Source organism: Euwallacea fornicatus, unplaced genomic scaffold, assembly GCF_040115645.1.
Source record: "Euwallacea fornicatus isolate EFF26 unplaced genomic scaffold, ASM4011564v1 scaffold_105, whole genome shotgun sequence".
NCBI classification, from domain to species: domain Eukaryota; kingdom Metazoa; phylum Arthropoda; class Insecta; order Coleoptera; family Curculionidae; genus Euwallacea; species Euwallacea fornicatus.
Genome location: NW_027096073.1, coordinates 120,255 through 134,452, shown reverse-complemented (window position 1 = coordinate 134,452; position 14,198 = coordinate 120,255).

Here is a 14,198-nt window from a genome sequence, read left to right as displayed (position 1 = left end):
TTCTTTAGGCATCGTGTCATTGGTTTTGTTAGTTTTGCAAAATCCTTAATGAATTTTCTATAATATCCTATTAGTTCCAAAAATGATTTGATTTTTTTACTCGTTTTAGGAATCGGATAGTTCTTTATTGTATTTATTTTGTTCGGATTTGGTTTTATGCCTTCTGGAGTTATTATCTGCCCCAATTCCATGTTTTTACGCAGAAACTCTGATTTGTCCAATTGAATTTTCATTCCAGTTTTTTTAGGCATTTAAAGATTAGTTTTAAGTTATTGATGTGCTCTTGTAGAGACGTGGAAAATTTTATGATATCATCCATATATACAAGACATTGTCCATCACCCTTTGGAAGGTTGCCGGCGCATTTTTTAGTCCGAACGGCATACGGATATATTCATAGTGTCCGTTCTTTACACTGAATGCTGTTTTTTCCATTGAATTCGGGTGCATCTCGATTTTTGTGGAACCCGGAAGCCAAATCTAGGGCGGTGAAGTAACTACAACGTCCAAAATATCTGATATTTTTGGTATTGGGTGCCTATCGTCTATGGTTTTTTCATTTACTTTCCGGTAATCTATTATGAGACTCTCCATTTTTGTTTTTTACTGGCATCCATTTTCTTTGGTACTATCCATATCGGGGATGACCAAGGAGATTGTGATGGTATTATGATTTCGTCTTTCAGCATCTTGGAAATTTTATTTTGAATTTCGTCTATGTGAGAGGATGCACATGTAACTTAAATATAATTATTTTCGGAATTTCATCAGATAGTTTTCTTTAAAAAATGCCATTTAAAGAAATCCATTATAGGTGAATACTAAACACTTTAACGTTTGGCGAATTCTTCCTAAGAATTGTCGTTACCTCGCTTTGTATCAGTCGTTGCGGCGACGTTGCCATTTTCCTCACTTTCCGAAAATTGAAATAATTTTCACCTTCTTTTGTTATAACAAACGTTTATTTTTATTTATACGGGGAGCGGCTCATATTAGGAGGCGCCAATTTGCCATTGGGGAAAATGTTTCTTCAATTTTTTTTCGTTTTTTTTTTTTTTTAAACGAGAAGCGCTTTAAACTAATTACACAGAGATATATACGAATATGATTTTGAAGTTGTTAAAACTAAAATTACTTTGTTAATAACTCGAGCATTTCTCTACCACTTGCTTAATGAAATTTATTAATGTATGATAATCGATTTACAGGTAAAAATTATAACAAAAGAAGGTGATGAGAGAGATGGTCAATTGTTGCTATTATTTATCAATTTTCTACGACATTGAGTACAAAGGAGATGATGAGGGGATGTTCGAAGGGTTAATTTACGTTTATTTGTTAATGTAAATTAACCCTCCAGCATCCATTAAAGTCGGCCTCTGGACCGACCTCTTTTTGGGGGTCTTCACACCCTATTTTTAGATCCGGAAAAATGACAACGACAAGACATATCGGAGTCATCCCCCCAGATAACGGGGACAAACGGAGGAATCATAAATGGGGCACCAGCACCGATGAGGCCTTAGAGGTCAGCGTTGCCTTTTAGGGTTTAGATGTCCGTAATAACTCAATAATTCTGAAACCGATTATGCGTGTATGATTTCTTGCGGTAGCGGCGTTGCCATTTTGTTTTCTTTCTGACAATTTAATAATTTTCAGCTTAGGGAATTAGTGAATTTATATTAGGAGGTATACACGTTCGAAAAGATAGAGGTTTAGCGTTCTAGGGTTCAGTTTTCATTTCATCTCATCGAACTGAGAAAATTATCCCAGAATAAGGACAGAGCTTCGGAAATAAATTAAACTTTTTCTGCGATATATCAGGGGGGACATTTTCGCATAAGGCACAAAACTGACATTTGACGCACATACAGGGTGTCCTCGAATTACGTGGCCAAAATAATACCGCAGATTGTTTGAGTGAAAATAAGTCGATTTAACTAAACTTCCCTCAGTCCAAAAGTTGATAATTATGGAGCTACAGGGTGTTAAAGTTGAAAAAAAAATCACATTTTCTTTAATATCTTTCGATTTCTTTGAGTTAATTTCACGAAATTTCATATTTGAGGGTGTTTTAGGATACGAAATTCAAATTTATTAACGATTTAGTTGTTTCTTGCGCTAGGGGGCGCCACAAGCGACCATTAGGACACATTTAAATCTCTGTAACTTTTTCGTGCCACGGTGTATATTATTTTGGTATTTAAAAACCTTTTTCCCTACCTTTTATACTTAGAAAAGGTATACTTTATTGACGTCGCTAGAAGCAACGGTTTTGGAGAAAAAATGCATCTAAGCCTGATGATGCATGCAAATTACCTTAAAATTATTTTCCGTTAAAAAAAATTAAGTTTTTCAAAAATAATTATTAGTAAAGGTATAACAATAAGTTTTCAAAATCAGATATTATTAAATAGAAAACAAAAATAATAATTAACAAAGAAACAACAACAAGCGAGAATAACACTTACTAATTAATTAAATTAACTTATGTAAATTGTTGGTTTAATTTTTTTTCATTTAATCTGCTATCATAACAAATGTTCAAAGTGTTTACCATTTTCCTGTATGCATAAGTTCATCCTTTTTAAGAAATTACATTGTACTTTAAACAATATTTCAGGGGTATTCTTCAATAATTCCACTTCATGAATTATTCTTGCTTCCAATTCTTGTCGCGTATGAACTGGAGATGCATAAACTTTTGATTTCAAGGCACCCCATAAAAAAAAATCACAGGGTTTCAAGTCTGATGATCGAGCCGGCCAATTCACAGGTTCATCACCTCCTCTTCCAATCCAACGTTGTGGGTATTCCTCATTTAAATGTTGCCTTACATTTAAAGTAAAATGAGGAGGTGCGCCATCATGCATAAACCAAAGAACACGACGAAGGAGTAAAGGCAAATCTTCTAATAAGATAGGTAGAGTTTGTACTAAAAAGTTCAAGTAGTTATCACCATTCAGCGTATCTGGCATTACAAAGGGACCAACAATAAAATTATCTACTATTCCAGCCCAGACATTTGCTTTAAATCGATGCTGATAATGAGTCACTGTTGTCTCGTGAGGATTTTCATAAGCATAAACATGTTCATTATGCATATTAAAAATACCGTATCTAGTAAAAACAGCTTCATCTGCGAACAAAATTTTCTTACTAAAATTTGGATTTTCGATTCTTTTGTGGATTATGAACCGACAAAAATTTAAACGTTGAGCAGAATCCACGGGCAATTGTAGGTCTTGAACTTTTTGAATATGATAGGGGTGCAACAATTGTTCTTGAAAAACTTTATGAACTGGTGATTTCGAAACTCCCAATTGCAGTCCTACACCTCGTGTACTGGCCTTTGGATTTCTTTGAACAGCATCCAAAACCTCTTCTTCCATTTCTACTGTACTTATTGTTCGTCCGCGTCCAGAATCTGCATGCCTAGGTTCAAACTTGCCATTTTCGCGGAGACGCCTTTCAATATTAACAAAAGTTTTCCGATTTGGAATTCTACGGGAAGGATATTTTTCCTTGTAAACTCGTACACTTTTTTGACTATTACAACGGCAAAGTCCGTAAACTAACAGCATATCCACCATTTCAGAATAAGTGAATTTATTGGCCATACTTATGGATATTTACAGGAACAAGAAGCGAAACTGACAAGAAAAACTGAGGGCTAAATAAAAAAACTAACATTTGAGAAACAAATTCAAGTGTTAAAATGTCAATTGAAAACATAGCCAACTGAGTTATTTACTTAAAAGTGCTAACGCAAATATGCAGCGCATTAGAATTATGCGTTTTTCTCCAAAACCGTTGCTTCTAGCGACGTCAATAAAGTATACCTTTTCTAAGTATAAAAGGTAGGGAAAAATATATATTTTTAAATACCAAAATAATATACACCGTGGCACGAAAAAGTTACAGAGATTTAAATGTGTCCTAATGGTCGCTTGTGGCGCCCCCTAGAAGAAACAACTAAATCGTTAATAAATTTGAATTTCGTATCCTAAAACACCCTCAAATATGAAATTTCGTGAAATTAACTCAAAGAAATCGAAAGATATTAAAGAAAATGTGATTTTTTTTCAATTTTAACACCCTGTAGCTCCATAATTATCAACTTTTGGACTGAGGGAAGTTTAGTTAAATCGACTTATTTTCACTCAAACAATCTGCGGTATTATTTTGGCCACGTAATTCGAGGACACCCTGTATAATCATTAATATTAGTTAGTTTCGAGCGCCAAGGGGGGACGAAGATTTTTAGGGTTTATGTGATTTTTTTTTTTGGAAAAATCATCGTCATCAACGGATTTGTCGAACGCACAAGTCATACAGTAACAAAGTAAACATTTAATAATAGATAACAAAGAGTGTTGGAGCATTGTTACTATTATTATTCTTATTATTGTTACTGTTATTTTCGGCCGCATCATAAGGAACGTTATTCTGGGCGTTTTCCCACGATCGAATGAAGTTATAGGACGTACGGATCTAGGGAGGTCTGGAGATGCGTAATGGAGTAAAAAGGTAAAATTTTTACTTTGAGATTCTAAGATTAAGTCTCCGCTCGTTACGAAACGAATTCAAAGTATATTTCGAGTTTTCAAAATACATCAAGTAGGCCTTATCAAAGGCACAAAATTAATTATCCTTTCAGATAAAGTACCTCGTTGCTGCTTGGATTAAAACCTCATTCCACATTTAATTATATAATTTTCACCATTATTTTTATAATATATATTCTTTGCCTTTCCATTCGAAAAGTGATTTTTATTAAGCTCTTACGCATTTGATGCTACCGTTAATATTTTTGTCAATCGTTGGATAGGAGTGAGTCGAGAGTTCTTTATCTTTAAAGCTTGCCGATTCACAATATTTCACGTATTTATTTTACATGGATCATTTTTAAATTGCCGGAATGGGGTTTTAATAAAAGTAGGCCTAGTTATAAAGGGGGCTCACTTGAATTTTGAGAAATCTTTGAAAATTTTTCAAATTCATTTCATAGAAAAGCAGCAGTTTCATCCCAGAATCTCAAAAAAAAATTTCAAGGTTCTTTGAAATTTAGGATTTTTTGCCCAATCCGGCAACACTGTACGACACCAGGTTTGGCAAAGAAACAGATGCAACGCAAAATTACGTCGAGGAAGAAATCCTCCAGGTAGTTTGACGAGGAGTCGGACTCTCGACCGATCCTTCTTTGCTGGGGGTCTTCGCACTCAATTGTTAGATCCGGTAGAGCGACGATAAGACACGTCGGAGTCATCTCCCAGAGAGCGAGCAAACGGAGGAATTATCAATGAGGCCAACACCGATGAGACCGTTCACGACGCCCCTCGAAGAGGTGCAGCAACATACAGTGGCACAAAAAAGTCTCCGTACGGTTAGTTATCACACAAACTTATGGAGTTTTAGAGGCAACATAAATAGTTTATCAACAAAATATATAACAATCTACAACAAGGAACATTTCTTAGTCCATTAACAATGATAATCAAGAAGTTAGTCAAAGAAATTCCAATTTTAGACGAACTTTTCTTAATATTGGACATATTCTTGCACAAAAAAGTCTCCGTACGATTCAAAGATGTACGCAATAAACTTTTTTGTTGCTAAGGAACGCCGATAAATAAAAATTCCTATGTGGTTAGCTTCGCAATAATATGTATCAGTTACTAAAAACATCTCAAAGAGTACATCATGAATTCAAAAAATCGTGAAATTGATGCCGATTTGAGGCAGTTAATCATTAAATTGTATTGTGAGGGCCATTCAATGGCTAAAGTAGCAAACATGGTAAAGAGATCTAAGTCAACGGTACAATATACAATTGAGCGCTATGGAAAACATGGTATGGTAAAAACAAGACCAAGAACTGGACGCTCAAAAACTCTGAAAGCGCAAGAGGAACGATATATTGTGCGTCACATTAAGAAAAATCCAAAAGTAACCGCCACGCAAATCAATAAAAATTTTAAAAAAGACTTAAACCTAAATTGTAGTGACGAAACGGTTCGAAATGTTCTAAAATGCAACGGTTATAAAGCCAGATCCATCCACAAAAAGCCCTTTATTTCGAAAGCGAACAGGCTAAAACGGTTGAAATATACTAAAGAGCATTTAAATGAGGACCAGGACTTCTGAAACAACATAATTTTTAGCGACGAGAGCAAATTTAACATTCATGGATTGAATGGCAAAGGAAAAGTGTGGAGAAAACCGAATACTGAGTTTGAAATTAAAAATTTATCTGCAACGGTCAAACATGGAGGCGGAAGCGTTATGGTTTGGGATTGCATGTCGGCAGCAGGAATAGGCAATCTGTGTTTTGTTGACGAAATAATGGACAGTAAAGCGTATGTGAACATTTTAAAAACAAATCTTAAAGCTAGTGCGGAAAAGTTGGGCCTTAGTAGATCTTTTATTTTTATGCAAGACAATGATCCAAAACATACCTCGCGTCTAGCAAAAGAATGGCTGTTATATAACGTTAAGAGTATTCTAAATCACTCACCCCAATCGCCTGATCTAAATCCGATTGAGCATCTGTGGGAACACTTGGAGCAAAAAATAAGATCATATACAATTACTAATAAAAATGACTTAAAAGAAGCATTATTAAAAGAATGGTCCAAAATACCGCCTAATGTAACATCAAATTTAGTTAATTCTATGAATCGACGATTACATGCAGTGTTAAAGTCTAAAGGAAACCCCACAAAATATTAAACATTTATTGTTCCAATAATTCAATTAAATTTAGTTAATATTAGTTTAGTCATATGAAATCGTACGGAGACTTTTTTGTGCAAGAATATGTCCAATATTAAGAAAAGTTCGTCTAAAATTGGAATTTCTTTGACTAACTTCTTGATTATCATTGTTAATGGACTAAGGAATGTTCCTTGTTGTAGATTGTTATATATTTTGTTGATAAACTATTTGTGTTGCCTCTAAAACTCCATAAGTTTGTGTGATAACTAACCGTACGGAGACTTTTTTGTGCCACTGTATGCCGCTGCCGTTAACTGGTCCGAATCCTGAGCGAAAAGACGGCGGGAGCCTAGACTAATTTTACTAGTATATATCACCGGATTTAGCGAGAGAATGGTTCTTCGCGGGTGGCTCCATCTGTGTTAATCGTGTCGAATCGTAAAAAACGTACGTTTCCAGAGGGCGATCTCAGAGGGAGCTGATTGTCACAAGTCGAAAAGTTAACAGAAGGGAAAGTCCCAGACGGGAACCACCCATCCTATCGTCAAAGAAATTATTCATTAGTTCTTTGTTCGTGTATCAGGAATGGATCAATCCTTTTGTTTTAAGAGGAAAAATCCACATTCAAACATTTACAGAGTAAGTATGAATATATCTAGATATCATCGAAAGAAAGGCGGTTTATTCACGAAATCCTCCTCGAATCGTTCACACAAAGGGGTTCAAAATGGGGGCCGAGACAGAAGATCGACAAAAAGAACGTTAAGGTATATTAGGTAAGAACCTAAAATCAAACTTTAACATAGCATCAAACGAGGAAATCTTGGAAGCAGCAGCAGCAAGGGGGGACACCAGTAGGAGGTGGTTCGATATGGTTATCGAGGCTGCAGGTAGTGAGGGTGTCATCAACACATGATAATGGGCGACTCGCTCAAATAGGTAAAACGTAGGGTTCATAGAGCGAAGCACCTTCAATTGTGTGAACCTAGAAAGAAGATTACATCACTAAGCTCGTATTTAAGGTTTTAGAAGAACCCTTAACGAGCTAGTAAGCAAGTAGTACAGGGGAATTTTGGTCAAAAATTTCAACATTTGCATTAATTTGCTCCTTATTAATTGATTCACACATCTAGCTTTTACAAAAGACATACTTTAACACATTTTCAGTAGGTAGGTAGGTCTTGCTCAATCAGAACTTTGATTCGAAACAGTCTCAGTTACTAGCAAAGAGGTAAGAGGACATTATTTGCTCCCTTTAGTAAACATGTTACATGTAACATGTTTTTTACAAGGGTTCTCTATGACAAGATCAAGGGGGGCCAGGGATATATCGAAGTTTTCTTTATCGACTCTCTCAGGGGGAACAGGGAGTTGGGATTTGTTAGTAATTTTTTAGTAATTTTTTTTCAGCAGCAGAAATAGCATTTAGTAAATTTGTAAGCAAGGTAAAAAGGAACAGGAACATGGTGGAGAAGAAAAGATCTAAGGTAAGCATAGAAAGTTGATTTCAATTTGAATATCGAGTGCTTATTTCCAACATGGTACGAGTAAAAAGGGTTACTATTATACAGAAGTAGGGTCTCTATGTAAGGAACTAATTTAGAAAGGGCCTCGTCACTTTACCCAGGTCCTTCATCAATTGTTGTTAGAATGTAGTCAGAAAAAATTCACAATACAACAGTAATACAAAGTGTGTGTAACATTAATAGCTCAATATTTTAACCCAAAAATTAGGCGTTCCTCCATTTTAACAATAAAATACCTTCAAATTTACAGACTTTTTTTTATTTTATAGGGAACGTAAGAAACTGTAAAATATAGATAAATAAAACTAATAATTTTTTGTAACTCTAAGTTTTTATAGTTAGGACATAAAACGCATTGTTTATAGTTGTTTGTAGAACGGATTTTTTTCTAAATTTTTTTAGCATTTTAAATATATATTATTTTTTTATTCTTTAAATAAATTGTAATGTGTTTGTAATATGTAGGGTTACTTCTCTGTTTATTTTATATAGCTATTTTAACAAAAATCATTTTTTACCACAGGTTAGTTCTATATTTCAGTTTCTTCACTATATTTCAGCAGAAAGTTCTACATAGGGAGAATTTTATTTGTATATTATTATTTTTTTAGTAAACATACACATTCATACACTGTGACTCATTTGTTTTGGGGTCAGTCTGTAAAAAGTTTATAGATCTTACGATTCAGTCCGGTTATTTTAAAAATTATAGATCTCGATAAAGTGCACATTTTCATAAAAAATGGCCTGGTTGATGTACTATTCAAGGCCTACTACGACAGTTTCTAGGAGCAAAATTTTAATAAATCGCTAATATTATTAAAATTTTGCTCCTAGAAACTGTCGTAGCGGACCTTGAATTTTATATCAATCAGGCCATTTTCGAAGAAATTGTGCAGTTTATCGAGCTCTATAATTAAAAAAAAATCTGGGCTAATACGCACAATTAATAAAACCTGTTTTTTTTTTTTAATAAAACTAATGCAAGTTAGGACACACGTTTATATGACCATTTTTTCATAAAATACAAGGAATCATCTTTCAAAATTAATGACATCACTTAAGTTGCATCCAACATGTATATTTCTTTTAATATTTATTTACAGTGTACTTCCTAAAGGTAAGGAAAATGCTTTGTTTCCTAGATACAAGGTGATAAATGTTTTATACGAAATTTATCAAAACCTACAGCTACAGTTTCCCACTGGATTATTTAAAATTAATTAATTTTAAAATTTCCTAAAACTGTTGAAGAATAAAATAATTTAAATTACTCAGAGAACAATCCAGCCCCTAAACTTTCACCTATTATTATGTAGGAAACACACTGTAAATACACATATTTGATTCTGGAGGTAAGATCACCTACATTATTACCAAAACGTTCATTCAAAAAATAATTGTAATAAAGAAAAATTGTAATTCCCTTCCTCATTCCTTTAAATATTTGCTAAAACTGTAAAAAATTATTCCGTCAATATATCACTTATTCTTTGTAATGGCACAAATGTTGGTATAAGCCTTTTTAGGTTAACTAAAGAATAAGAAAAAAGGAGGTGGGTACGACGGTAGGAGTTGCACAAAGACAAAAGAAACAACAACGTACCAACATAGCTTCGAGACTTTGCGGTGGATAAGGATTTAAACAAGAACAGAAATCGTCGTTGTTAAACATACAGAAGGGTAACAAGGATAACGTAGAAGTAAGAAAAACTGGAAAAGATTTTCTCACAGCCGATTCACGTTACGTACAGATAAGAGATACCCTAGGTACAAGATCATTCACGCCATTTGACAATAAGTTTTCAATAATTTCAAAATTCATTTCCAGATCAAAGCATCAATTTAATTTTGAATAACGTAACATAACATTTTGTAAAAATGTAACTTTAATACTTTAATGTCTCTAACGTTCAAGTTAGCTAACTAGCTAGCAATTAAACTAAATTGGAACTTTTTGAAATCTTCGTATTTCGGTTACAAAACATTCTATGGTGTATCGTATAGCCTGAATGGCCCTGTACTTTATTTTGTATAGTTATATTGGAGGGATATTTTTTACGGATGATCCGTTCCATTACGGTACATAGAAGGTGTTTTTTTTTGAAGGGATGGCAACAAATTAAATTGGCGAATCTGGGACTTATTTTAAGATACAAACCTCAAGTGAAAGCACCTACACAGTTTCCAAAATTTATTTATTTTTCACTTTTCATGTAACACATGCACACTTACCTAACTAATTAAAACCCTTCTATATACCGTAAACATCGCTATTGGGTTTCTTCGTTGTATATTAAGGTTTTAGTTTTTTGTTTTCTGATTTGACAGAGAAAAGAAAGATCCCTAATTATTAAAATATCTAAGTATCTAACGAAAATAAAATAATTATATGCAACGAACAAATCCAATTTTATATGCACAAGGTTTGGCACAATTAGCATAGACCTCACCATTGCTATCTTTTAAAGCACGTAAACGTCGTTTCGGTTTTCGGAAGTATCGGTGAGAAAACGAAATTTTGCTTCACGTTGCAACTTGGACGAAATAAAACGCCACATCTTTACTTTACTTTGCGTGCAAATAGAATGATTTACCAAAGTCCCAGGTCGTAGGGATTACACATTGCCGGTCGCATTATCATCACAACTCGGCTGAATAATTTTATTAACTTTTTATTTTAAGTTAAAAAAAATATATTTATTTCGAAAATACAAAATCATAGGTTCATGCAGCACTCGAAAGCAGAGACTAAAATGACTAATTATGCTAATCGGGATTCTCCTTATATAATTAAAAAGTAGCTGACCTAAACTTAAAGCTAGAAGAATGGCCATTTCATGTGTGGCTCGTGTTATTATTATTATAACTCCGCGTGTAAATAATAAAATATATAAATACAGGGTGGTCATTTAGTGCGGTCTCGGAAGATTACGGCTAAACAATTTAATATTTTGAATTTATTTTTTTTGCGTTATATAGAACTCGATTATGGGCACATTCTAAAATTGTTTTCGTTTTATATGGGGTGTTCTAAATAAGTGAAAAATATCAGTTATATTTTTTTAAATAGGACACCTCATATATTAATATCGTTTTAGATTTCTTGAGAAAAATAAATGTAAGTTTCATTAAGGCTTACTTGTCCCAAATCTTAAGGATTTCGAAATAATTAAGTTGGTTGCATTTTGACATTGTTGTTGCTGCCGAAGAAGTCCTTATACCATTCATTTACAAGGTTGAAATTGTTGTTGTCAAATTTGGGGTTAGTCGAAGAACCGAAAGCCCTCCGATAGTGTCTGGCAAATGCGTCAGCCTTGTCTTTATCCGTCAAGAGTTCGTTTCCGTTTTCGTTTATGTTAGTAATAGGGTTGTTTTTTTTGTATATATATACAATCTTTATTCTATAATATACCTATAATATACCATAGAACAGGCCATTGACCTTCATGGTCCTTCAGCCCTATGCTATAACACAATATAATACATATGTCCATTCACACTACCGCTAATTTATCCTAAGTTGTTCCGTCTCTCGACTCAAGTTTCCAGTAACGTCTGTTTAGGGTGTCTGTATCGTGATTCGTGTGTCAGCCTTGTCAAACATAGAAGTTTTAACATTTTCCAGTTCTCCTCGTTGTCGATCCATTTTTGCTGTGTTGACTGCATTCTGTCCGTAATTTTCTGTATTCCAACTCGTTCGTAGAGTAAACATGTACTGGGATTGTGTAGAGGATTAGTGGGATGTCTGATTCTAGTGATTGTCCTTAGAACTATTTGTTCAGTAGTTTGTATGTATCGTTTAGTTTTTTCTGTTGCGTTTGCAAGTAGGATACAGCTGTAGTCTAGTAATGGTCGACAAATAGTTTTATATATGTGAGTTGCTGTTCTCGTACTCACCCCCACGTCCTTGTACGTAAGCACTCGGAAGTGCTTGGCTCGTTTCATCATTTCTGTTCTCATGAGCTGCTCATGTTTTGTAAATTTTAGTTTATTGTCCAAATGCACTCCCAGGTACTTCACGCTCAGACTGGGCCTCGCCACCTGTTCGTCCGCTGTAATTGTAGGGGAGTTGTGTTTGATTTGGTGGTGAGGTATTAGTAGCTGATTTTTGTTAGCATTTGGTTTTAGTCTCCATTTATACAGCCAGGTCATTGTTTGGTCTGTCAGCGTTTGTAATGTCTTCACGGCTCCACTTGTACTTTTGTCATGGGTGACCAGAGCTGTATCGTCGGCGTACTGCAAAATGTATGATTTCCTGTCAAGGAGACCCGGTTGCAGTATACTGTGGTTATTGATGTCGTAGCAATACACATTATATAGCAAGGGGGACAGGGGGGATCCTTGTGGTAGGCCCTGCCGCGGAGAGAAAGGAGAAGAAAGGGTTTGCTTAATTCGTACTTCAATTTCTCGGTCATGAAGTAAGTTTCTTATGGTATGCATCATGTACTCGGGAATACCCATGCAAAATAGCTTGAACAGCAGTCCCGCATGCCACACCGAGTCGTAAGCTTTATTTATGTCCAAAAGTAGTACTGCTGATCGACCGTTCTGTAAATGTGTAGTCTGTATGTTGTTTACCAGAGTGTATAGTGGATGTGTCGTTGAGCTTTTTACTTTAAATCCGAACTGGTAATCTGGTATATGCTTTTTTGTTAATTTTTGGAGTCTGTTTTTAATTATTTGTTCGAAAAGTTTGCTAATGGTGGGCTGCAGCGTAATAGGTCTATAGTTCTCCATTTTAGTATTGTCAGTTCTATTTTTAGGTATTGGAATTACTATGCCGGTCTTCCATGCCTGCGGTATTATGTTTTTTTTAATGCATTTATTCATTTGGTCTGTGATAATTTTGTGGGAGACGGCGGATAAATTTTTAAGTATGTTAGCTCTAATATTGTCCTTTCCTGGTGCGGTATTTTTTAATTTAGTCAGTGCCTCGTCAAACTCAAAGGTGCTAATTTTTTCGTATGTCCAGTTCCTGCTGTCGTAGTTGCCAAAGTAGTTGTCATACCATTGATTTACCGCCATCCAGTTTTGTGCATCAAATTTAGCGTCTTGGGCTATCGTAAACACTTTCTGGTAGTGCTTGGCAAATGCCTCGGCCTTGTCCTTGTCGGTCTGCAGATCTTTCCCGTTTATGTTAATTGCGCCTGTAATGTTTGTTTTCTTGTACTTGGATAACTTTTTAATTTTCGTCCAGTAAGTTCGACCACAGTCATTTTCAATTTCTCGGCAAGCCTCCCACCACTTGCTCTCCCTGTACTGCCATACCATTTTCTTAATATCTCTATTGAGGTTGTTCATTTTTGGTTTTAAAGTACGTTCCTATGTTTGTTTGTATGTTCGGTATAGTTCCCTTTTAATTTTGATTAATCTTAGTATGTATTTTGACAGTCTATGTTGGTAAAATGTGCTTTTACGCTTTGGAGAATATTTCTCAATAGCTTTCGTGATTTCGTTCTGTAACTCGGTTATGGTACACTTATGCCCTGCGGCCATTACGTAATTGTCGATATAGTCCCTAACCTTTGCTACGTTAGTTTTGTTGATGTTCATCACTGTCTTACTCAGTTGTTCCGTGTTCGACTGCTTTGTAGGTTCCAGTTTTAAGTCAAACGCCATGGCCAGATGGTCCGACCCTAGTTCGTTTGTCAAGTCCACCTTGCCCAGGTTGTTCGTGAGGTTACGTGTGTGTAGGAGTATGTCTGGAGTTGAGTCCTCATTCTCGGGCATTAGGAATGTCGGTGGCGTCTGTTTTCTCACAAAGTCAGAGTTTTTTAGAAAATCGTCTAACTGTTTGCTTTTATGTTTGTTTAGGTTAAAGTCTCCTACTATAATAACATATTTATACAGACATGCTTTTATGAAAATATTCAATTCCAAGTCCGAGAGTGGATGGATGTATGTTAAAAATATATGTATTTTGTCGTTAAGGTAGGGTATTGTAAAGTGTAG